Source organism: Oncorhynchus mykiss, chromosome 4, assembly GCF_057628025.1.
Source record: "Oncorhynchus mykiss isolate SJ-2025 chromosome 4, ASM5762802v1, whole genome shotgun sequence".
In the NCBI taxonomy this organism is placed as follows: Eukaryota; Metazoa; Chordata; class Actinopteri; order Salmoniformes; family Salmonidae; genus Oncorhynchus; species Oncorhynchus mykiss.
In genome coordinates, this window is record NC_143025.1 from 87,706,789 (window position 1) to 87,731,639 (window position 24,851).

A 24,851-nucleotide genomic window follows, 5' to 3' on the forward strand; every position below is an offset into this window, starting at 1 on the left:
CAGAATGATATTAGAGAGAATTATTTTTTTATGTTTTTATTTATTTCATCACATTCCCAGTGGGTCAGAAGTTTACATACACTCAATTAGTATTTGGTAGCATTGATAATGATGTCATCGCTTTAGAAGCTTCTGATAGGCTAATTAACATCATTTGAATCAATTGGAGGTGTACCTGTGGATGTATTTCAAGGCCTACTTTCAAACTTAGTGCCTCTTTGCTTGACATGTTGGTAAAATCATAAGAAATCAGTCAAGACCTCAGAAAAAACTTGTAGACCTCCACAAGTCTGGTTCATAATTGGGAGCATTTTCCAAATGCCTGAAGGTACCACGTTCATCTGTACAAACAATAATACGCAAGTTTAACCTGTTAGTGATCCCTTCGCGCGCCAATCCCTTTAGCTGGATCGATTTGACAACATCCAGTATAATTGCAGAGCGCCAAATTCAAGCTACAGAAATATCAAGATTCAAGATTCACGAAAACATAAGTACGTTACATCAAAACAAAGCTTAGCGTCTTGTTAATCCAGCCGCAGTATCAGATTTCAAAAAGGCTTTACGGCGAAAGCAGACCATGCGATTATCTGAGGACAGCGCCCCGCATACAAACACATGAAAATGATTTTCACCCAGGCAAAATAATTAACGATATAAGAAATGCCTTACCTTTAAAGATCTTCTTCTGTTGGCACTCTAAAATGTCCCAGAAACATCACAAATGGTCCCTTTGTTCGATAATGTCCTTACATCGGATCCTTACACCGATAATGTCCATACACCGGTTCCAACTCGCCCAACATGACTACAAAGTGTCTAATATGTTACCTGTAAACTTGGTCCAAACATTTCAAACAACGTTCCTAATCCAACCTACCTGTGGACACCTCACCACCTTTAACTGATGTTCTACCTGTGGACACCTAAAGCCTGTTAAGGATATGGCAGACATACGCCCCCTTTGGAGAGATTGGGTACCCCTAGTAAACTGAAAAAAAAATCTGTCAAAAATTGCTAATATATGCAAATTATTATTGGATAGAAAACACTCTAAAGATTCTAAAACCGTTGGAATTATGTCTGTAAGTATAGCAGAACTCACAGGGCAGGCATTCTTCCAAACTAGTTTTTGTGGCCATGAAAGTTGGACCAACTTTGACGTCATGGCCCCCACCCTTCCCAACCAGTTATGATTCTGGGGAGACTTTCTATCTCTTCCGCTAGATGTCCTCTTTCAGTAGAGCTTTGAATCGTTCAAATCCCGCGAGAATTGACCCTATGGGAGTGAAATTAGTGCGTGCCACGAGAAAATAGGCTGTGCGTAGGGGCGCGAATTGGTCCCAGCCATTCCTTTGTTCCAGCACTCAAGAGAAGGGCAGACGATGGCCGATTGAATTGAAGTTTGTTTTGCGTGTCTAAAACATCATAAAGCTTGCTTCTGCACTTAGTTTGACCTGTTTAGTCGACATATAATATGTAATTTTGAAGTTTTGATGCGCAACTTTTCCGGACCAGAGGACGTTTTGGGTGCATTTCAGCTGATGTTATTAGCAGTAGCTAATACAAAGACGCAAGACTTGAAACCAAACGATGTATTGGGTAAGTATGAAGCCTTCCAGAACATTCTGAACGAAGACCATCGAAGGTAAGGGAATATTTATGCTTAAATCTGTGTTTCTGTTGACTCCAACATTACGTAGAAATGTAGCTTGGAACTGAGCGCCGTCTCAGCATATTGAATAGTGTGCGATTTCTGTAACGTTAAAAATAAATCTAACAAAGCGGTTGCATAAAGAAGCAGTGTATCTTTCTAACTATATGTAGAACATGTATATTTAGTCAAAGTTTATGATGTCTATTTACGTTATCTTGCCGCGCTACCTAGATTTCCTGCGGGCATTTTTGGGTAATTTCTGAACGTGAACTCACTGTAAATGGACATTTATGGATATAAATGGCATATTATTGAAAAAAAAATATATGTACTGTGTAACATGTCATATTACTGTCATCTGATGAAGATTTTCAAAAGGTTAGTGAGCGATTTATTTTTTAATCCTGCGTTTGTTGATTGCATGTTTTGGCTATTCAAATGAGCTGTGTCTGGTGGTGGTTTTACATATATATGTGCTATGTTTTCGCCGTAAAACATTTTATAAATCTGACTTGCTGGCTAGATGAACAAGGTGTTTATCTTTCATTTGAGCAATTGGACTTGTTAATGTGTGGAGGTTAAATATTTTTAAGAATATTTTTGCGTTCCATGCGCCACCATTTCAGCTGAACGTGGGAGGGTTGATTCCCAATTGGGAACCAATATCGTAAACAGGTTAAGATTAAGAGGGACTGCAATCGTGCATCTTTAAAGAAATAAAATCAAAGTGATATAACATATGTTTAAGATGTACAGCCCACTTTTTAAAAGACCATTCATATGAAAGTTTGAAAAAATCATTCCTTGGGGTAGACGACATGAATTGCAGTCCGGGAGGGGTTTCTGTAACTTAGCATAACTGTATAATAACCACAAATCCCTCAACCTGTTCTCTTAGATGCCACCATCAAAAACATTAAAAAATATATATCACAAAAATGACATTTGAACAACAAAATAAAAATATATTTTTTGAAGTTGCCAGAGTACATTTAGTTTTCCCCATCATTGAGTATAATGATTTAGCAGGGGGGACTACTGTGTAGATGAGAACCAGCCAAGAGGACCCACTTACATAGTTGGAAACCAGAAGCAGTGAGAGGGAGGCTCAATAAACGTTGAAACCTAAACAGTGGGGGGCTGGGTGAGACAACGCCCAGAGTACAGAGGAATAGATATAACTGTACTTAAAATCCCAGATTGCCAAGAGACATTAAAATACACCCCAGGCTGCTGGCCAGAAACTGTCTTACCTTGAAACGATCCTCTCTCTCTCCCCCTCAGTGACTTAGCTACAGCTCTCAAATAAAACAAAACGTAATACCTGTGTCAAATTAAAATAAACTAGTAAGATGTACTGCTTAGGGAAGGCGGTACATTAAGTTTCATCACTAAGCTACTTGTCCAGCGGTTCCTGCGTGTGCCAAGTGTGTACGCTGTGCTTCGCTCTTCAACCTCCCACACTCTCTCATTCAGCACCAGAGAGAAGTGAGTGATGGTCTTTGGAACATGGAGCATCTAACAGTAGTGATAGTGTCTGATGTGGAGGCCTCTCCTCTCTAACAGTAGTGATAGTGTCTGATGTGGAGGCCTCTCCTCTCTAACAGTAGTGATAGTGTCTGATGTGGAGGCCTCTCCTCTCTAACAGTAGTGATAGTGTCTGATGTGGAGGCCTCTCTAACACTAGTGATAGTGTCTGATGTGGAGGCCTCTCCTCTCTAACACTAGTGATAGTGTCTGATGGGGAGGCCTCTACTCTCTAACAGTAGTGATAGTGTCTGATGTGGAGGCCTCTCCTCTCTAACAGTAGTGATAGTGTCTGATGGGGAGGCCTCTCCTCTCTAACAGTAGTGATAGTGTCTGATGTGGAGGCCTCTCCTCTCTAACAGTAGTGATAGTGTCTGATGTGGAGGCCTCTCTAACAGTAGTGATAGTGTCTGATGTGGAGGCCTCTCTAACAGTAGTGATAGTGTCTGATGTGGAGGCCTCTCCTCTCTAACAGTAGTGATAGTGTCTGATGTGGATGCCTCTCCTCTCTAACAGTAGTGATAGTGTCTGATGTGGAGGCCTCTCTAACAGTAGTGATAGTGTCTGATGGGGAGGCCTCTCATCTCTAACAGTAGTGATAGTGTCTGATGTGGAGGCCTCTCTAACAGTAGTGATAGTGTCTGATGTGGAGGCCTCTCTAACAGTAGTGATAGTGTCTGATGTGGAGGCCTCTCTAACAGTAGTGATAGTGTCTGATGTGGAGGCCTCTCATCTCTAACAGTAGTGATAGTGTCTGATGTGGAGGCCTCTCCTCTCTAACAGTAGTGATAGTGTCTGATGTGGAGGCCTCTCTAACAGTAGTGATAGTGTCTGATGTGGAGGCCTCTCCTCTCTAACAGTAGTGATAGTGTCTGATGTGGAGGCCTCTCCTCTCTAACAGTAGTGATAGTGTCTGATGTGGAGGCCTCTCTAACAGTGGTGATAGTGTCTGATGTGGAGGCCTCTCATCTCTAACAGTAGTGATAGTGTCTGATGTGGAGGCCTCTCCTCTCTAACAGTAGTGATAGTGTCTGATGTGGAGGCCTCTCTAACAGTAGTGATAGTGTCTGATGTGGAGGCCTCTCCTCTCTAACAGTAGTGATAGTGTCTGATGTGGATGCCTCTCCTCTCTAACAGTAGTGATAGTGTCTGATGTGGAGGACTCTCTAACAGTAGTGATAGTGTCTGATGTGGAGGACTCTCTAACAGTAGTGATAGTGTCTGATGTGGAGGCCTCTCTAACAGTAGTGATAGTGTCTGATGTGGAGGCCTCTCATCTCTAACAGTAGTGATAGTGTCTGATGTGGAGGCCTCTCTAACAGTAGTGATAGTGTCTGATGTGGAGGCCTCTCATCTCTAACAGTAGTGATAGTGTCTGATGTGGAGGCCTCTCCTCTCTAACAGTAGTGATAGTGTCTGATGTGGAGGCCTCTCTAACAGTAGTGATAGTGTCTGATGTGGAGGCCTCTCCTCTCTAACAGTAGTGATAGTGTCTGATGTGGAGGCCTCTCCTCTCTAACAGTAGTGATAGTGTCTGATGTGGAGGCCTCTCCTCTCTAACAGTAGTGATAGTGTCTGATGTGGAGGCCTCTCCTCTCTAACAGTAGTGATAGTGTCTGATGTGGAGGCCTCTCTAACAGTAGTGATAGTGTCTGATGTGGAGGCCTCTCTAACAGTAGTGATAGTGTCTGATGTGGAGGCCTCTCTAACAGTAGTGATAGTGTCTGATGTGGAGGCCTCTCTAACAGTAGTGATAGTGTCTGATGTGGAGGCCTCTCTAACAGTAGTGATAGTGTCTGATGTGGAGGCCTCTCTAACACTAGTGATAGTGTCTGATGTGGAGGCCTCTCTAACAGTAGTGATAGTGTCTGATGTGGAGGCCTCTCCTCTCTAACAGTAGTGATAGTGTCTGATGTGGAGGCCTCTCTAACAGTAGTGATAGTGTCTGATGTGGAGGCCTCTCTAACGGTAGTGATAGTGTCTGATGTGGAGGCCTCTCCTCTCTAACAGTAGTGATAGTGTCTGATGTGGAGGCCTCTCCTCTGTAACAGTAGTGATAGTGTCTGATGTGGAGGCCTCTCCTCTCTAACAGTAGTGATAGTGTCTGATGTGGAGGCCTCTCCTCTCTAACAGTAGTGATATTGTCTGATGTGGAGGCCTCTCTAACAGTAGTGATAGTGTCTGATGTGGAGGCCTCTCCTCTCTAACAGTAGTGATAGTGTCTGATGTGGAGGACTCTCTAACAGTAGTGATAGTGTCTGATGGGGAGGCCTCTCCTCTCTAACAGTAGTGATAGTGTCTGATGTGGAGGCCTCTCTAACAGTAGTGATAGTGTCTGATGTGGAGGCCTCTCTAACAGTAGTGATAGTGTCTGATGTGGAGGACTCTCTAACAGTAGTGATAGTGTCTGATGGGGAGGCCTCTCCTCTCTAACAGTAGTGATAGTGTCTGATGGGGAGGCCTCTACTCTCTAACAGTAGTGATAGTGTCTGATGTGGAGGCCTCTCCTCTCTAACAGTAGTGATAGTGTCTGATGGGGAGGCCTCTCCTCTCTAACAGTAGTGATAGTGTCTGATGTGGAGGCCTCTCCTCTCTAACAGTAGTGATAGTGTCTGATGTGGAGGCCTCTCTAACAGTAGTGATAGTGTCTGATGTGGAGGCCTCTCTAACAGTAGTGATAGTGTCTGATGTGGAGGCCTCTCCTCTCTAACAGTAGTGATAGTGTCTGATGGGGAGGCCTCTCCTCTCTAACAGTAGTGATAGTGTCTGATGTGGAGGCCTCTCCTCTCTAACAGTAGTGATAGTGTCTGATGTGGAGGACTCTCTAACAGTAGTGATAGTGTCTGATGTGGAGGACTCTCTAACAGTAGTGATAGTGTCTGATGTGGAGGCCTCTCTAACAGTAGTGATAGTGTCTGATGTGGAGGCCTCTCATCTCTAACAGTAGTGATAGTGTCTGATGTGGAGGCCTCTCCTCTCTAACAGTAGTGATAGTGTCTGATGTGGAGGCCTCTCTAACAGTAGTGATAGTGTCTGATGTGGAGGCCTCTCCTCTCTAACAGTAGTGATAGTGTCTGATGTGGAGGCCTCTCCTCTCTAACAGTAGTGATAGTGTCTGATGTGGAGGCCTCTCCTCTCTAACAGTAGTGATAGTGTCTGATGTGGAGGCCTCTCCTCTCTAACAGTAGTGATAGTGTCTGATGTGGAGGCCTCTCTAACAGTAGTGATAGTGTCTGATGTGGAGGCCTCTCTAACAGTAGTGATAGTGTCTGATGTGGAGGCCTCTCTAACAGTAGTGATAGTGTCTGATGTGGAGGCCTCTCTAACAGTAGTGATAGTGTCTGATGTGGAGGCCTCTCTAACAGTAGTGATAGTGTCTGATGTGGAGGCCTCTCTAACACTAGTGATAGTGTCTGATGTGGAGGCCTCTCTAACAGTAGTGATAGTGTCTGATGTGGAGGCCTCTCCTCTCTAACAGTAGTGATAGTGTCTGATGTGGAGGCCTCTCTAACAGTAGTGATAGTGTCTGATGTGGAGGCCTCTAATCTCTAACAGTAGTGATAGTGTCTGATGTGGAGGCCTCTCCTCTCTAACAGTAGTGATAGTGTCTGATGTGGAGGCCTCTCTAACAGTAGTGATAGTGTCTGATGTGGAGGCCTCTCCTCTCTAACAGTAGTGATAGTGTCTGATGTGGAGGCCTCTCCTCTCTAACAGTAGTGATAGTGTCTGATGTGGAGGCCTCTCCTCTCTAACAGTAGTGATAGTGTCTGATGTGGAGGCCTCTCCTCTCTAACAGTAGTGATAGTGTCTGATGTGGAGGCCTCTCTAACAGTAGTGATAGTGTCTGATGTGGAGGCCTCTCTAACAGTAGTGATAGTGTCTGATGTGGAGGCCTCTCTAACAGTAGTGATAGTGTCTGATGTGGAGGCCTCTCTAACAGTAGTGTTAGTGTCTGATGTGGAGGCCTCTCTAACAGTAGTGATAGTGTCTGATGTGGAGGCCTCTCTAACACTAGTGATAGTGTCTGATGTGGAGGCCTCTCTAACAGTAGTGATAGTGTCTGATGTGGAGGCCTCTCCTCTCTAACAGTAGTGATAGTGTCTCATGTGGAGGCCTCTCTAACAGTAGTGATAGTGTCTGATGTGGAGGCCTCTCTAACGGTAGTGATAGTGTCTGATGTGGAGGCCTCTCCTCTCTAACAGTAGTGATAGTGTCTGATGTGGAGGCCTCTCCTCTCTAACAGTAGTGATAGTGTCTGATGTGGAGGCCTCTCCTCTCTAACAGTAGTGATAGTGTCTGATGTGGAGGCCTCTCCTCTCTAACAGTAGTGATATTGTCTGATGTGGAGGCCTCTCTAACAGTAGTGATAGTGTCTGATGTGGAGGCCTCTCCTCTCTAACAGTAGTGATAGTGTCTGATGTGGAGGACTCTCTAACAGTAGTGATAGTGTCTGATGGGGAGGCCTCTCCTCTCTAACAGTAGTGATAGTGTCTGATGTGGAGGCCTCTCTAACAGTAGTGATAGTGTCTGATGTGGAGGCCTCTCTAACAGTAGTGATAGTGTCTGATGTGGAAGACTCTCTAACAGTAGTGATAGTGTCTGATGGGGAGGCCTCTCCTCTCTAACAGTAGTGATAGTGTCTGATGGGGAGGCCTCTACTCTCTAACAGTAGTGATAGTGTCTGATGTGGAGGCCTCTCCTCTCTAACAGTAGTGATAGTGTCTGATGGGGAGGCCTCTCCTCTCTAACAGTAGTGATAGTGTCTGATGTGGAGGCCTCTCCTCTCTAACAGTAGTGATAGTGTCTGATGTGGAGGCCTCTCTAACAGTAGTGATAGTGTCTGATGTGGAGGCCTCTCTAACAGTAGTGATAGTGTCTGATGTGGAGGCCTCTCCTCTCTAACAGTAGTGATAGTGTCTGATGTGGAGGCCTCTCTAACAGTAGTGATAGTGTCTGATGTGGAGGCCTCTCCTCTCTAACAGTAGTGATAGTGTCTGATGTGGAGGCCTCTCCTCTCTAACAGTAGTGATAGTGTCTGATGTGGATGCCTCTCCTCTCTAACAGTAGTGATAGTGTCTGATGTGGAGGCCTCTCTAACAGTAGTGATAGTGTCTGATGGGGAGGCCTCTCATCTCTAACAGTAGTGATAGTGTCTGATGTGGAGGCCTCTCTAACAGTAGTGATAGTGTCTGATGTGGAGGCCTCTCTAACAGTAGTGATAGTGTCTGATGTGGAGGCCTCTCTAACAGTAGTGATAGTGTCTGATGTGGAGGCCTCTCATCTCTAACAGTAGTGATAGTGTCTGATGTGGAGGCCTCTCCTCTCTAACAGTAGTGATAGTGTCTGATGTGGAGGCCTCTCTAACAGTAGTGATAGTGTCTGATGTGGAGGCCTCTCCTCTCTAACAGTAGTGATAGTGTCTGATGTGGAGGCCTCTCCTCTCTAACAGTAGTGATAGTGTCTGATGTGGAGGCCTCTCTAACAGTAGTGATAGTGTCTGATGTGGAGGCCTCTCATCTCTAACAGTAGTGATAGTGTCTGATGTGGAGGCCTCTCCTCTCTAACAGTAGTGATAGTGTCTGATGTGGAGGCCTCTCTAACAGTAGTGATAGTGTCTGATGTGGAGGCCTCTCCTCTCTAACAGTAGTGATAGTGTCTGATGTGGATGCCTCTCCTCTCTAACAGTAGTGATAGTGTCTGATGTGGAGGACTCTCTAACAGTAGTGATAGTGTCTGATGTGGAGGACTCTCTAACAGTAGTGATAGTGTCTGATGTGGAGGCCTCTCTAACAGTAGTGATAGTGTCTGATGTGGAGGCCTCTCATCTCTAACAGTAGTGATAGTGTCTGATGTGGAGGCCTCTCTAACAGTAGTGATAGTGTCTGATGTGGAGGCCTCTCATCTCTAACAGTAGTGATAGTGTCTGATGTGGAGGCCTCTCCTCTCTAACAGTAGTGATAGTGTCTGATGTGGAGGCCTCTCTAACAGTAGTGATAGTGTCTGATGTGGAGGCCTCTCCTCTCTAACAGTAGTGATAGTGTCTGATGTGGAGGCCTCTCCTCTCTAACAGTAGTGATAGTGTCTGATGTGGAGGCCTCTCCTCTCTAACAGTAGTGATAGTGTCTGATGTGGAGGCCTCTCCTCTCTAACAGTAGTGATAGTGTCTGATGTGGAGGCCTCTCTAACAGTAGTGATAGTGTCTGATGTGGAGGCCTCTCTAACAGTAGTGATAGTGTCTGATGTGGAGGCCTCTCTAACAGTAGTGATAGTGTCTGATGTGGAGGCCTCTCTAACAGTAGTGATAGTGTCTGATGTGGAGGCCTCTCTAACAGTAGTGATAGTGTCTGATGTGGAGGCCTCTCTAACACTAGTGATAGTGTCTGATGTGGAGGCCTCTCTAACAGTAGTGATAGTGTCTGATGTGGAGGCCTCTCCTCTCTAACAGTAGTGATAGTGTCTGATGTGGAGGCCTCTCTAACAGTAGTGATAGTGTCTGATGTGGAGGCCTCTCTAACGGTAGTGATAGTGTCTGATGTGGAGGCCTCTCCTCTCTAACAGTAGTGATAGTGTCTGATGTGGAGGCCTCTCCTCTCTAACAGTAGTGATAGTGTCTGATGTGGAGGCCTCTCCTCTCTAACAGTAGTGATAGTGTCTGATGTGGAGTCCTCTCCTCTCTAACAGTAGTGATATTGTCTGATGTGGAGGCCTCTCTAACAGTAGTGATAGTGTCTGATGTGGAGGCCTCTCCTCTCTAACAGTAGTGATAGTGTCTGATGTGGAGGACTCTCTAACAGTAGTGATAGTGTCTGATGGGGAGGCCTCTCCTCTCTAACAGTAGTGATAGTGTCTGATGTGGAGGCCTCTCTAACAGTAGTGATAGTGTCTGATGTGGAGGCCTCTCTAACAGTAGTGATAGTGTCTGATGTGGAGGACTCTCTAACAGTAGTGATAGTGTCTGATGGGGAGGCCTCTCCTCTCTAACAGTAGTGATAGTGTCTGATGTGGAGGCTCTCCTCTCTAACAGTAGTGATGGTGTCTGATGGGGAGGCCTCTCCTCTCTAACAGTAGTGATAGTGTCTGATGTGGAGGCCTCTCCTCTCTAACAGTAGTGATGGTGTCCAATGTGGAGGCCTCTCCTCTCTAACAGTAGTGATAGTGTCTGATGTGGAGGCCTCTCTAACAGTAGTGATAGTGTCTGATGTGGAGGCCTCTCTAACAGTAGTGATAGTGTCTGATGTGGAGGCCTCTCCTCTCTAACAGTAGTGATAGTGTCTGATGTGGAGGCCTCTCCTCTCTAACAGTAGTGATAGTGTCTGATGTGGAGGCCTCTCTAACAGTAGTGATAGTGTCTGATGGGGAGGCCTCTCATCTCTAACAGTAGTGATAGTGTCTGATGTGGAGGCCTCTCTAACAGTAGTGATAGTGTCTGATGTGGAGGCCTCTCTAACAGTAGTGATAGTGTCTGATGTGGAGGCCTCTCCTCTCTAACAGTAGTGATAGTGTCTGATGTGGAGGCCTCTCTAACAGTAGTGATAGTGTCTGATGTGGAGGCCTCTCATCTCTAACAGTAGTGATAGTGTCTGATGTGGAGGCCTCTCCTCTCTAACAGTAGTGATAGTGTCTGATGTGGAGGCCTCTCCTCTCTAACAGTAGTGATAGTGTCTGATGTGGAGGCCTCTCTAACAGTAGTGATAGTGTCTGATGTGGAGGCCTCTCTAACAGTAGTGATAGTGTCTGATGTGGAGGCCTCTCTAACAGTAGTGATAGTGTCTGATGTGGAGGCCTCTCTAACAGTAGTGATAGTGTCTGATGTGGAGGCCGCTCTAACAATAGTGATAGTGTCTTAAGTGGAGGCCTCTCTAACACTAGTGATAGTGTCTGATGTGGAGGCCTCTCTAACAGTAGTGATAGTGTCTGATGTGGAGGGCTCTCCTCTCTAACAGTAGTGATAGTGTCTGATGTGGAGGCCTCTCTAACAGTAGTGATAGTGTCTGATGTGGAGGCCTCTCTAACGGTAGTGATAGTGTCTGATGTGGAGGCCTCTCCTCTCTAACAGTAGTGATAGTGTCTGATGTGGAGGCCTCTCCTCTCTAACAGTAGTGATAGTGTCTGATGTGGAGGACTCTCTAACAGTAGTGATAGTGTCTGATGGGGAGGCCTCTCCTCTCTAACAGTAGTGATAGTGTCTGATGTGGAGGCCTCTCTAACAGTAGTGATAGTGTCTGATGTGGAGGCCTCTCTAACAGTAGTGATAGTGTCTGATGTGGAGGACTCTCTAACAGTAGTGATAGTGTCTGATGGGGAGGCCTCTCCTCTCTAACAGTAGTGATAGTGTCTGATGTGGAGGCTCTCCTCTCTAACAGTAGTGATGGTGTCTGATGGGGAGGCCTCTCCTCTCTAACAGTAGTGATAGTGTCTGATGTGGAGGCCTCTCCTCTCTAACAGTATTGATGGTGTCTGATGTGGAGGCCTCTCCTCTCTAACAGTAGTGATAGTGTCTGATGTGGAGGCCTCTCTAACAGTAGTGATAGTGTCTGATGTGGAGGCCTCTCTAACAGTAGTGATAGTGTCTGATGTGGAGGCCTCTCCTCTCTAACAGTAGTGATAGTGTCTGATGTGGAGGCCTCTCCTCTCTAACAGTAGTGATAGTGTCTGATGTGGAGGCCTCTCTAACAGTAGTGATAGTGTCTGATGGGGAGGCCTCTCATCTCTAACAGTAGTGATAGTGTCTGATGTGGAGGCCTCTCTAACAGTAGTGATAGTGTCTGATGTGGAGGCCTCTCTAACAGTAGTGATAGTGTCTGATGTGGAGGCCTCTCTAACAGTAGTGATAGTGTCTGATGTGGAGGCCTCTCATCTCTAACAGTAGTGATAGTGTCTGATGTGGAGGCCTCTCCTCTCTAACAGTAGTGATAGTGTCTGATGTGGAGGCTCTCCTCTCTAACAGTAGTGATGGTGTCTGATGGGGAGGCCTCTCCTCTCTAACAGTAGTGATAGTGTCTGATGTGGAGGCCTCTCCTCTCTAACAGTAGTGATAGTGTCTGATGTGGAGGCCTCTCTAACAGTAGTGACAGTGTCTGATGTGGAGGCCTCTCCTCTCTAACAGTAGTGATAGTGTCTGATGTGGATGCCTCTCCTCTCTAACAGTAGTGATAGTGTCTGATGTGGAGGACTCTCTAACAGTAGTGATAGTGTCTGATGTGGAGGACTCTCTAACAGTAGTGATAGTGTCTGATGTGGAGGCCTCTCTAACAGTAGTGATAGTGTCTGATGTGGAGGCCTCTCATCTCTAACAGTAGTGATAGTGTCTGATGTGGAGGCCTCTCCTCTCTAACAGTAGTGATAGTGTCTGATGTGGAGGCCTCTCTAACAGTAGTGATAGTGTCTGATGTGGAGGCCTCTCCTCTCTAACAGTAGTGATATTGTCTGATGTGGAGGCCTCTCCTCTCTAACAGTAGTGATAGTGTCTGATGTGGAGGCCTCTCCTCTCTAACAGTAGTGATAGTGTCTGATGTGGAGGCCGCTCCTCTCTAACAGTAGTGATAGTGTCTGATGTGGAGGCCTCTCTAACAGTAGTGATAGTGTCTGATGTGGAGGCCTCTCTAACAGTAGTGATAGTGTCTGATGTGGAGGCCTCTCTAACAGTAGTGATAGTGTCTGATGTGGAGGCCTCTCTAACAGTAGTGATAGTGTCTGATGTGGAGGCCTCTCTAACAGTAGTGATAGTGTCTGATGTGGAGGCCTCTCTAACACTAGTGATAGTGTCTGATGTGGAGGCCTCTCTAACAGTAGTGATAGTGTCTGATGTGGAGGCCTCTCCTCTCTAACAGTAGTGATAGTGTCTGATGTGGAGGCCTCTCTAACAGTAGTGATAGTGTCTGATGTGGAGGCCTCTCTAACGGTAGTGATAGTGTCTGATGTGGAGGCCTCTCCTCTCTAACAGTAGTGATAGTGTCTGATGTGGAGGCCTCTCCTCTCTAACAGTAGTGATAGTGTCTGATGTGGAGGCCTCTCCTCTCTAACAGTAGTGATAGTGTCTGATGTGGAGGCCTCTCTAACAGTAGTGATAGTGTCTGATGTGGAGGCCTCTCCTCTCTAACAGTAGTGATAGTGTCTGATGTGGAGGACACTCTAACAGTAGTGATAGTGTCTGATGGGGAGGCCTCTCCTCTCTAACAGTAGTGATAGTGTCTGATGTGGAGGCCTCTCTAACAGTAGTGATAGTGTCTGATGTGGAGGCCTCTCTAACAGTAGTGATAGTGTCTGATGTGGAGGCCTCTCTAACAGTAGTGATAGTGTCTGATGTGGAGGCCTCTCTAACAGTAGTGATAGTGTCTGATGTGGAGGCCTCTCTAACAGTAGTGATAGTGTCTGATGTGGAGGCCTCTCTAACAGTAGTGATAGTGTCTGATGTGGAGGCCTCTCTAACACTAGTGATAGTGTCTGATGTGGAGGCCTCTCTAACAGTAGTGATAGTGTCTGATGTGGAGGCCTCTCCTCTCTAACAGTAGTGATAGTGTCTGATGTGGAGGCCTCTCCTCTCTAACAGTAGTGATAGTGTCTGATGTGGAGGCCTCTCCTCTCTAACAGTAGTGATAGTGTCTGATGTGGAGGCCTCTCTAACAGTAGTGATAGTGTCTGATGTGGAGGACACTCTAACAGTAGTGATAGTGTCTGATGGGGAGGCCTCTCCTCTCTAACAGTAGTGATAGTGTCTGATGTGGAGGCCTCTCTAACAGTAGTGATAGTGTCTGATGTGGAGGCCTCTCTAACAGTAGTGATAGTGTCTGATGTGGAGGACTCTCTAACAGTAGTGATAGTGTCTGATGGGGAGGCCTCTCCTCTCTAACAGTAGTGATAGTGTCTGATGTGGAGGCTCTCCTCTCTAACAGTAGTGATGGTGTCTGATGGGGAGGCCTCTCCTCTCTAACAGTAGTGATAGTGTCTGATGTGGAGGCCTCTCCTCTCTAACAGTAGTGATAGTGTGTCTCTCTGTCTGATGGGAATGGGAAGGCCTAACTCCTCACAGCTTTATTAGGAGTACAGTACCAGCTGTGTTAGGGGATGGGAGTACAGTACCAGCTGTATTAGGGGATGGGGAGTACAGTACCAGCTGTATTAGGGGGTGGGGAGTACAGTATCAGCTGTATTAGGGGATGGGAGTACAGTATCAGTTGTATTAGGGGGTGGGGAGTACAGTACCAGCTGTATTAGGGGATGGGGAGTAGAGGAGTACAGTACCAGCTGTGTTAGGGGATGAGAGTACAGTACCAGCTGTGTTAGGGGGTGGGGAGTACAGTACCAGCTGTGTTAGGGGGTGGGGAGTACAGTACCAGCTGTGTTAGGGGGTGAGAGTACAGTACCAGCTGTGTTAGGGGATGGGAGTAGAGTACCAGCTGTGTTAGGGGGTGAGAGTACAGTACCAGCTGTGTTAGGGGGTGGGGAGAACAGTACAAGCTGTGTTAGGGGATGGGAGTACAGTACCAGCTGTGTTAGGGGATGGGAGTAGAGTACCAGCTGTATTAGGGGATGTGGAGTAGAGGAGTACAGTACCAGCTGTGTTAGGGGATGGGAGTACAGTACCAGCTGTGTTAGGGGATGGGAGTAGAGTACCAGCTGTATTAGGGGATGTGGAGTACAGTACCAGCTGTATTAGGGAATGTGGAGTACAGTACCAGCTGTGTTAGGGGATGAGAGTACAGTACCAGCTGTGTTAGGCGATGGGGAAGCCAGGAGTAGCAACAGAAGAGAGCAGGGTAGTGTACGCTACAGATCATCTGGAATTTGACAACCCCAGAGGGAAATATATTTATCTATTCTGAACGTTCTTTTCTTTTTTTCCCTTCACAAGAGCAGGTAGCTGCAAATATACAGCTGGAAAAGAAGGATAAAAAATAACTTAATTAAAATAAAACATTCCTCACATATCTTGGTGTTGAGAAGGAGAGGAGGGGTGGTGTGTCCTTAGCCAGTCAGTCAGTCAGCCCGGTAGGACATGTACCTTCTTATATAAACTGGCAGCTGGGACCCACCAAGCATGTACGCCATGCACGGGTACTTCAGTATCAGGTGCTGCAGGTTACCAACTTCACCTGCACCTGCTGGAGATGGGCAATAACAAAGCTGTGGCTGAAACAACATGTCTGTTTCTTTTACCTGTTGAAATAATGACATACTGTAAATCAAGATTAGAATCAGCGAAGGCGGGTTTAGACACTGTTAGTACAAAGACAACTCTGTATGATTCTAACGCTCTAAAGTTCAGACAGCATTATGATGTCACTCTACAACCGGTCCACTCCGCCCAGTGTGGCTTCTATAGTCTCTAGTAGTACTATCAACTGTAGCAAGGGTTCAGACCATGGTTTAAGTGGTCCACTGATCTCAGAGCAACCAACACAGACTAGTGACATGTTGTTTCACTTCTCAATCGTGGATAGATGGCAGCGTTCGCGGAAAACTGAAAGAGCGAAGCACTGCATTTAACCACCTCCATCCAGTCTGTTGTCTCCACTTGCTTCAAGAGGTCCACCACTGTTCCTGTACCTAAGAAAGCAAAGGTAACTGAATTAAATGGCAATTTCCCTGTAGCGCTCACTTCTGTCATCATGGAGTGCTTTGAGAGGCTAGATGGGATCATATCACCTCCACCTTAGCTGACACCCCAAACCCACTACCATTTGCATACCCCCCAAACAGATCCACGGGATGACGGAATCACCATCACACTGCACAGTGCTCTATTCCATCTGGACAAGAGGGATATTTGTATGAAATACATTACAAAAAGTATGTAACCTGTATTTCACTTGGCAAGTCAGTTAAGAACAAATTCTTATTTACAATAACGGCCTACCCCGGCAAAACCCAGGCGACGCTGGGACTATTGTGAGTCGCCCTATGTAACTCCCAATCACGGTCGGTTGTGATACAGCCTGGATGAACACCTATGTAAGAAAGCTGTTCATTGACTGCAGCTCAACCTTCAACACCATAGAGCTCCCCAAGCTCATCACTAAGCTCGGGGCCTGGGTCTGAACTCCATCCTGTGCAACTGGGTCCAAGACTTCCTGGGGGGCCGACCCCAGGTGGTGAAGGTAGGCAACAACACCTCTGCCACGCTGATCCTCAACATGGGGGCCCTGGGTCTGAACTCCGTCCTGTGCAACTTGGTCCTAGACTTCCTGAGGGGCCGACCCCAGAAGGTAGGCAACAACACACCCGCCATGCTGATCTTCAACATGGGGGCCCCACAAGGGTGCATGCTCAGTCCCGTCCTGTGCTCCCTGTTCAACCATAACTGCGTGGCCATGCACGTCTCCAACTCAATCATCAAGTTTGCTGATGACACAACAGTGGTAGGCCTGATTACCAACAATGACAGTATATATGCTGTATTCTGTTCAAGGCTCATCCTATATAACTACTGATGTAGTCAATTAAGGTACTGTCCATACACACCGTAATACACAAACACACACACACCCACACCCACACCCACACACACACACACACACACACACACACACACACACACACACACACACATATAAATATACCTGTAAAGCCATGGTCCCGTATTCATGTCACTTGTTAAATCCACTTCAGTCAGTGTAGATGAAGGGGAGGAGACAGGGTTAAATAATTATTTTTTTAAGCCTTGAGACAATTGAGAAATGGATTGTGTATGTGTGCCATTCAGAGGGTGAATGGGCAAGATGAGATGTAAGTGCATTTGAACGGGGCTATGGTAGTAGGTGTCAGGTGCACCGATTTGTGTCAAGAATTGCAACGCTGGTGGGTTTTTCCACGCTCAACAGTTTCCCAATTTGATTTGATTTGATTTGGAACATACTGCAGTCTTTACTCTTGGATGTACCCCCCCCCCATTCCTTCAATTCTTTAAAGATTATCATTGAGTTACTGTAAACTACTACAGGCATCAATGATTTATGGATCATTAATTTCTTGTTGTAAGATTTGAGAGTTGAAACAAGTTACTGTACAGAACAATGTAAAACATTAAGTATTCCTTTGGAATCCTCCATCCCAACCATTCAGGTTCTTTTTGACATGTTCTGGGCCTAACAGGCAGATTACTGGCTAATTTTAACCTCATTTAAAGGGATAAATCAACATGGTTGGTTCCCAGAAACACTGCTATCTTGAGCCATTAAAGCCCTGGTTTACGGTACACATAATCTAACCATCGCAGCCGAGTGGCAGACGAGCCAATAGGGTTTCATTGTTCTCAGAGAAAGAGAGGTGATTGGAGGGGAGTGTGGGGACAAAGGTGGTGGTGGTGGGGGAGGGTGGTGGGGTAGATACCCGACAAGTCGCTAATTGACCCCCCCACAATGATTATCTGACTCTTTAAACGTTTATTGTATCGGTGGAGGAAGACGGAACTACGTAAACAAGAAGATAAACAATGACTGTTGGTTGTCGTAGCGACGGACGCCTGACTACTATACCTTCTCTTGTCCTGGATACGCAATCCATGGAACCCTGAGCCGCGTTCCCATTCCAGAACGTTGCTCCCTCCCTCCCCATCTGTGTGTGATCTTTGTGTGATCGAAACAGAGCCATGGCTAGTTCCTACTCTGTTTATTTAAACAGGGCTGAACAGAGAGAGAGCGAGAGAGAGAGAGAGAGAGAGAGCGAGCGAGAGAGAGAGAGACAGAGAGACAGAGACAGAGAGAGAGAGAGAGAGACATAGAGAGAGAGAGAGAGACATAGAGAAAGAGAGAGAGAGAGAGAGACAGAGAGAGACAGAGAGAGAGAGAGACAGAGAGAGAGAGAGAGAGAGAGAGAGCGAGAGAGAGAGAGAGAGAGAGAGAGAGAGCAGTGATGATGATTTGCCTGTAATTAATGAATCCTGTGGGTGGCCCCCAGAATTAGCTGTCGCTTGGATCTGATCCTATTGAGAGAGTATTATACTGAGTATTCAATGGAGCTCTGCTCTGCTGGGTCGCTATAGGGTTTCTGTTTCTTTTATATTTAAATCATTTGTACGGTGAAACAGCTGGTGTGCCACCATAATAATATACTCTGAGTGTACAAAACATTAGGAACACAATTATTGAGTTGCACCCCCTTTTTTCCTTCAGAACAGCATCAATTCATTGAAGCATTCCACAGGGATGCTGGCCCATGTTGACTCAAATGCTTCCAATGTCAAGTTGGCTGGATGTCCTCTGGGTGGTGGACCATTCTTGATACACACGGGAAACTGTTTGAGCGTAAAAAACCCAGCAGCGTTGCAATTGTTGATACACTCAATACGGTGCGCCTGGCAACCCATACCATACCCCGTTCAAAGGCACAATCTTTTGTCTCACCCTCTGAATGGCACAAATACACAAGCCCATGTCTCAACTGTATCAAGGCTTAAAAATCCTTCTTAACCTGTCTCCTCCCCATTCATCTACACTGGATTTAACAGGTTAAATCAATAAGTGATCATAGCTTTCACTTGGATTCACCTGGTCAGTCTATGTCAAGGAAAAGAGCATGTTTTGTAAACTCAGTGTACAGTGCTTTAGGAAAGTATTCAGACCCCTTGACTTTTTGCCAAGAGTGTTCTAAGCTGTCATCAAGGCAAAAGGTGGCTACTGGAAGAATCCCTGCCACGGTCATCCCCCTCTTCAAAGGCCGTGACACTCTAGACCCAAACTGTGATAGACCTATATCCATCCTGACCTGCCTTTCTAAAGTCTTCGAAAGCCAAGTTATTCAACAGATCACAGACCATTTCGAATCCCACCGTACCTTCTCCGCTGTGCAATCCGGTTACCGCGCTGGTCACGGGTGCACCTCAGCCACGCTAAGGTACTAAACGATGTCAAAACCGCCATCGATAATAGACAGTACTGTGCAGCTGTCTTCATCGATCTGGCCAAGGCTTTCGACTGTCAATCACCGTATTCTTATCGGCAGACTCAACAGCCTTGTTTTCTCAAATGACTGCCTCGCCTGCTTCACCAACTACTTCTCAGACAGAACATCAGTTTTTGAAATCGGAGGGCCTCTGGCAGTCTCTATGGGGGTACTACAGGGTTCAATTCTCGGGCCGACTCTTTTCTCTGTATACATCAACAATGTCGCTCTTGCTGCTGGTGATTCCCTGATCCACCTCTACGCAGACAAAACCATTCTGTATACATCTGGCCTTCTATGGACACTGTGTTTCAGAGCTTCAATCCCATAAAACTCTCCTTCCGTGGCCTCCAACTGCTCTAAAACGCTAGTAAAACCAAATGCATGCTTTCAACCGTTCGCTACCCTCCCGACTAGCATCACTACTCTGGACGGTCTGACTTAGATTATGTGGACAACTACAAATGCCTAGGTGTCTGGTTAGACTGTAAACTCTCCTTCCAGAATCATATTAAACATCTACAATCCAAAATTAAATCTTGAATCGGCTTCCTATTTCGTAAACAAAGCCTCCTTTACTCACGCCGCCAAACATACCCTCGTACAACTGATTATCCTGCCGGTCCTCGACTTCGACGATGTCATTTACAAATTAGCTTCCAACACTCTACTCAGCAAACTAGATGCAGTCTATCACAGTGCCATCCGTTTTGTCACCAAGCCCCTTATCCCACCCACCACTGCGACCCTGTATGCTCTAGTCGGCTGGCCCTCGTTACATATTCGTATGCTAGGTAAAGCTCCGCCTTATCTCAGCTCACTGGTCACGAAAACAACACCCACCAGTAGCAGGCGCTCCAGCAGGTATATCTCACTGGTCATCCCCACAGCCAACACCCCCTTTGGCCGCCTTTCCTTCCAGTTATTTTCTGCCAATGACTGGAATGAATTGCAAAAATCTACCTACCTCATCCCCATGTTGTTTTTATGTACTTTTCTGCTCTTTTGCACACCAGTTTTTCTACTTGCACATCATCATCTGCTCATCTATCACTCCAGTGTTCATTTGCAAAATTTTAATTACTTCGCTACTATGGCCTATTTATTGCATTACCTCCTCACACCATTTGCACACACTGTATATAGACTTTCTTTTTTTCTATTGTGTTATCCTCTCTGGGATGCTGCTTTTTAGTTATGAGTATCAAAAAGAAATGTCGGATTGTTCTTATTTTCCTCAATTAAGTTGGAAAAATAGGATGATGGAGCAGCAGTGAGGCCTCTTCGATACTGCACGGTACTGTCTTTCCAGGCTAGTAGGAAGACTTCCAGTTTGGTGTAGCGCCATTTCCGTTCAAATTTTCTGGAAGCTTGCTTCAGAGCTCGGGTATTTTCCGTATACCAGGGAGCTAGTTTCTTATGACAAATGTTTTTAGTTTTTAGGGGTGCAACTGCATCTAGGGTATTGCGCAAGGTTAAATTGAGTTCCTCGGTTAGGTGGTTAACTGATTTTGTCCTCTGACATCCTTGGTTAGGCAGAGGGAGTCTGGAAGGGCATCAAGGAATCTTTGGGTTGTCTGAGAATTTATAGCACGACTTTTGATGCTCCTTGGTTGGGATCTGAACAGATCATCTGTTGCGATTGCAAACGTAATAAAATGGTGGTCCGATAGTCCAGGATTATGAGGAAAAACATTAAGCTCCACAACATTTATTCCATGGGACAAAACTAGGTCCAGAATATGACTGTGACAGTGAGTAGGTCCAGAGATATGTTGGACAAAACCCAAACAGTCAATGATGGCTCCGAAAGCCTTTTGGAGTGGGTCTGTGGACTTTTCCATGCGAATATTAAAATCACCCAAAATTTGAATATTATCTGCTATGACTACAAGGTCCGATAGGAATTCAGGGAACTCAGTGAGGAACACTGTATATGGCCCAGGAGGCCTGTAAACAGTAGCTATAACTGCCTTTGAAGTGAGGGATCTAACATTAAGTAGCCCTATTTTGAGATGTGAGGTATCACGATCTCTTTCAATAATGGCAGGAATGGAGGAGGTCTTTATTCTAGTGAGATCGCTAAGGCGAACACCGCAATGTTTAGTTTTGCCCAACCTAGGTCGAGGCACAGACACAGTCTCAATGGGGATAGCTGAGCTGACTACACTGACTGTGCTAGTGGCAGACTCTACTAAGCTGGCAGGCTGGCTAACAGCCTGCTGCCTGGCCTGCACCCTATTTCATTTTGGAGCTAGAGGAGTTAGAGCCCTGTCAATGTTGGTAGATAAGATGAGAGCACCCCTCCAGCTAGGATGCAATCCGTCACTCCTCAGCAGGCCAGGCTTGGTCCTGTTTGTGGGTGAGTCCCAGAAAGTGGGCCAATTATCTACAAATTCTATCTTTTGGGAGGGGCAGAAAACAGTTTTCAACCAGCGATTGAGTTGTGAGACTCTGCTGTAGAGCTCATCACTCCCGCTAACTGGGAGGGGGCCAGAGACAATTACTTGATGCCGACACATCTTTCTAGCTGACTTACACGCTGAAACTATGTTGCGCTTGGTGACCTCTGACTGTTTCATCCTAACATCGTTGGTGCCGACGTGGATAACAATATCTCTATACTCTCTACACTCGCCAGTTTTAGCTTTAGCCAGCACCATCTTCAGATTAGCCTTAACGTTGGTAGCCCTGCCCCCTGGTAAACAGTGTATGATCGCTGGATGATTCGTTTTAAGTCTAATATTGCGGGTAATGGAGTCTCCAATGACTAGGGTTTTCAATTTGTCAGAGCTAATGGTGGGAAGCTTCGGCGTCTCAGATCCCGTAACGGGAGGAGTAGAGACAAGAGAAGGCTCGGCCTCAGACTCCGACTCGCTGCTTAATGGGGAGAACCGGTTGAAAGTTTCTGTCGGCTGAATGAGCGACAACGGTTGAGCATTCCTGCAGCATTTCCTTCCAGAAGCCATGAGAAAGTTGTCCGGCTGCGGGGACTGTGCGAGGGGATTTATACTAATGTTACTATCTGTACTTATTGGTGGCACAGACGCTGTTTCATCCTTTCCAACACTGAAATTACCCTTGCCTAACGCTTGCGTCTGAAGCTGGGCTTGCAGCACGGCTATCTTCACCATAAGGCGATCATTCTCCTGTATATTATGAGTACAGCGACTGCATTTAGAAGGCATCATGTTAATGTTACTACTAAGCTTCGGGCTTTTGGAGGTCCTGAAGAACCATGTCCAGATAGAGTGTCCGGGGTGAAAAAGTTGAATGAAATAAGTTGAATGAGGGAAAAACTAAAAATATAAACGGTAATTAAAAAGTAAAAACCGTAAAGTTGTCAGGTAGCAAAGTAAGGTTGGCAACAAAACGCACAGCAACACGTGAACAAGTCTGCAAGTTGTGACCGGAAATGACGAATCTGGTCAGAGGCAACAGAGGCAAGGGCTGATTTCAAGGTTTTACTGCTAACCTACAAAGCTTTACATGGGCCTGCTCCTACCTATCTTTCTGATTTGGTCATTCCGTACATACCTACATGTACGCTACGGTCACAAGACGCAGGCCTCCTAATTGTCCCTAGAATTTCTAAGCAAACAGCTGGAGGCAGGGCTTACTCCTATTGAGCTCCATTTTTATGGAAAGGTCTGCCTACCCATGTGAGAGACGTAGACCTTTAAGTCTTTACTGAAGACTCATCTCTTCAGTAGATCATATGATTGAGTGTAGTCTGGCCCAGGAGTGTGAAGGTGAACGGAAAGGCTCTGGAGCAACGAACCGCCCTTGCTGTCTCTGCCTGGCCGGTTCCCCTCTTTCCACTGGGATTCTCTGCCTCTAACCCTATTACAGGGGCTGAGTCACTGGCTTACTAGGGCTCTTTCATACCGTCCCTAGGAGGGGTGTTTCACTTGAGTGGGTTGAGTCACTGACGTGATCTTCCTGCGTGGGTTGGCACCCCCCCTTGGGTTGTGCCGTGGCGAAGATCTTTGTGGGCTATACTCGGCCTTGTCTCAGGATGGTAAGTTGGTGGTTGAAGATATTAGTGGTTTGGGGGCTGTGCTTTTGGGTGGGGTTATCTCCTGCCTGTTTGGCTCTGTCTGGAGGTATCATCGGATGGGGCCACAGTGTCTCCTGACTCCTCCTGTCTCAGTTGTTTATGCTGCAGTAATTTATGTGTCGGGGGGCTAGAGTCAGTCTGTTATATCTGGAGTATTTCTCCTGTCTTATCCGGTGTCCTGTGTGAATTTAAGTATGCTCTCTCTAATTCTCTCTTTCTCTCTTTCTTTCTCTCTCTCAGAGGACCTGAGCCGTAGGACCATGCCTCAGTACTACCTGGCATGATGACTCCTTGCTGTCCCCAGTCCACCTGGCCGTGCTGCTGCTCCAGTTTCAACTGTTCTGCCTGCTGCTATGGAACCCTGACCGTTTCACCGGACGTACTACCTGTCCCAGACTTGCTGTTTTCAACTCTCTAGAGACAGCAGGAGCGGTAGAGATACTTCTCAATGATCGGCTATGAAAGGTAAACTGACATTTATTCCTGAGGTGCTGACCTGTTGCACCCTCTACAACTACTGTGATTATTATTATTTGACCATGCTGGTCATTTATGAACATTTTAACACCTTGGCCATGTTCTGTTATAATCTTCACCCGGCACAGCCAGAAGAGGACTGGCCACCCCTCATAGCCTGGTTCCTCTCTAGGTTTCTTCCTAGGTTTTGGCCTTTCTAGGGAGTTTTTCCTAGCCACCGTGCTTCTACACCTGCATTGCTTGCTGTTTGGGGTTTTAGGCTGAGTTTCTGTACAGCACTTTGATATTTCAGCTGATGGAAGAAGGGATATATAAATACATTTGATTTGATTTTGATTTGATCTGCAATATGAAAACAGTATAACTCTGCTTCATAGGCACATGATTACTGCATACAATAGCTGTAGGATCGACAGAGGCATTCAGAAAAGTTAGAGCGACATATATTAGGTTACATACATTGTGTCTCACCCTGATCTGTTTCACCTGTCGTGTGCTTGGCTCCACACCTCTCCAGGTATCGCCCATTTTCCCCATTATCCCCTGTGCATTTATACCTGTGTTCTCTGTTTGTCTTTTGCCAGTTCATCTTGTCACATCAAGCCTACTAGCGTGTTTCTTTCCATACTCCTGTTCTCTTTAGTCCCTGTATTCCAGTTCTTCTGGTTCCGATCTATTCTGCCTGTCCTGATCCCGAGCCTCCCTGAAGTACTGTACCTATCAGACTCTGACCCGGTTACAAACCTCTGCCTGTCCTGAGCCTGCCTGTCGCCCCGTACCTGTCAGATTCTGACCTGGTTACAAACCTCTGCCTGTCCTGAGCCTGCCTGTCGCCCTGTACCTGTCAGATTCTGACCTGGTTACAAACCTCTGCCTGTCCTGAGCCTGCCTGTCGCCCTCTACCTGTCAGATTCTGACCTGGTTACAAACCTCTGCCTGTCCTGAGCCTGCCTGTCGCCCTGTACCTGTCAGATTCTGACCTGGTTACAAACCTCTGCCTGTCCTTGACCTTTGACTGCCCCATGTTGTTATAATAAACCACTCTGTATATTGAACCCTCCATCTCCTGTGTCTGTATCTGGGTTATATCCTGAGTCATGTTACATTTTCACTGATTTTAACTGATATTGCCTTTTTCCCGCCTGCCTTCCATCATTGAGGACACATATTTTCATAGTTTAACCTTGACTTATCAATATAATAGCTCATTTTTGACTGTAGTGACTAAAGACTCTCATGTCAGATTAAGCT

The 24,851-nt window shown here is 46.2% G+C and overlaps 1 long non-coding RNA gene across 1 annotated transcript; it reads left to right on the top strand.

Annotated features, from left to right (window-relative positions):
* Positions 1-1,034: 1,034 nt before the first annotated feature.
* Positions 1,035-24,655, top strand: LOC149984174 (uncharacterized). Its single transcript, XR_016495486.1, has 2 exons — positions 1,035-1,602; positions 23,364-24,655. It is a non-coding gene; the product is annotated as an uncharacterized LOC149984174 (long non-coding RNA).
* The last annotated feature ends 196 nt before the right edge of the window (positions 24,656-24,851 follow it).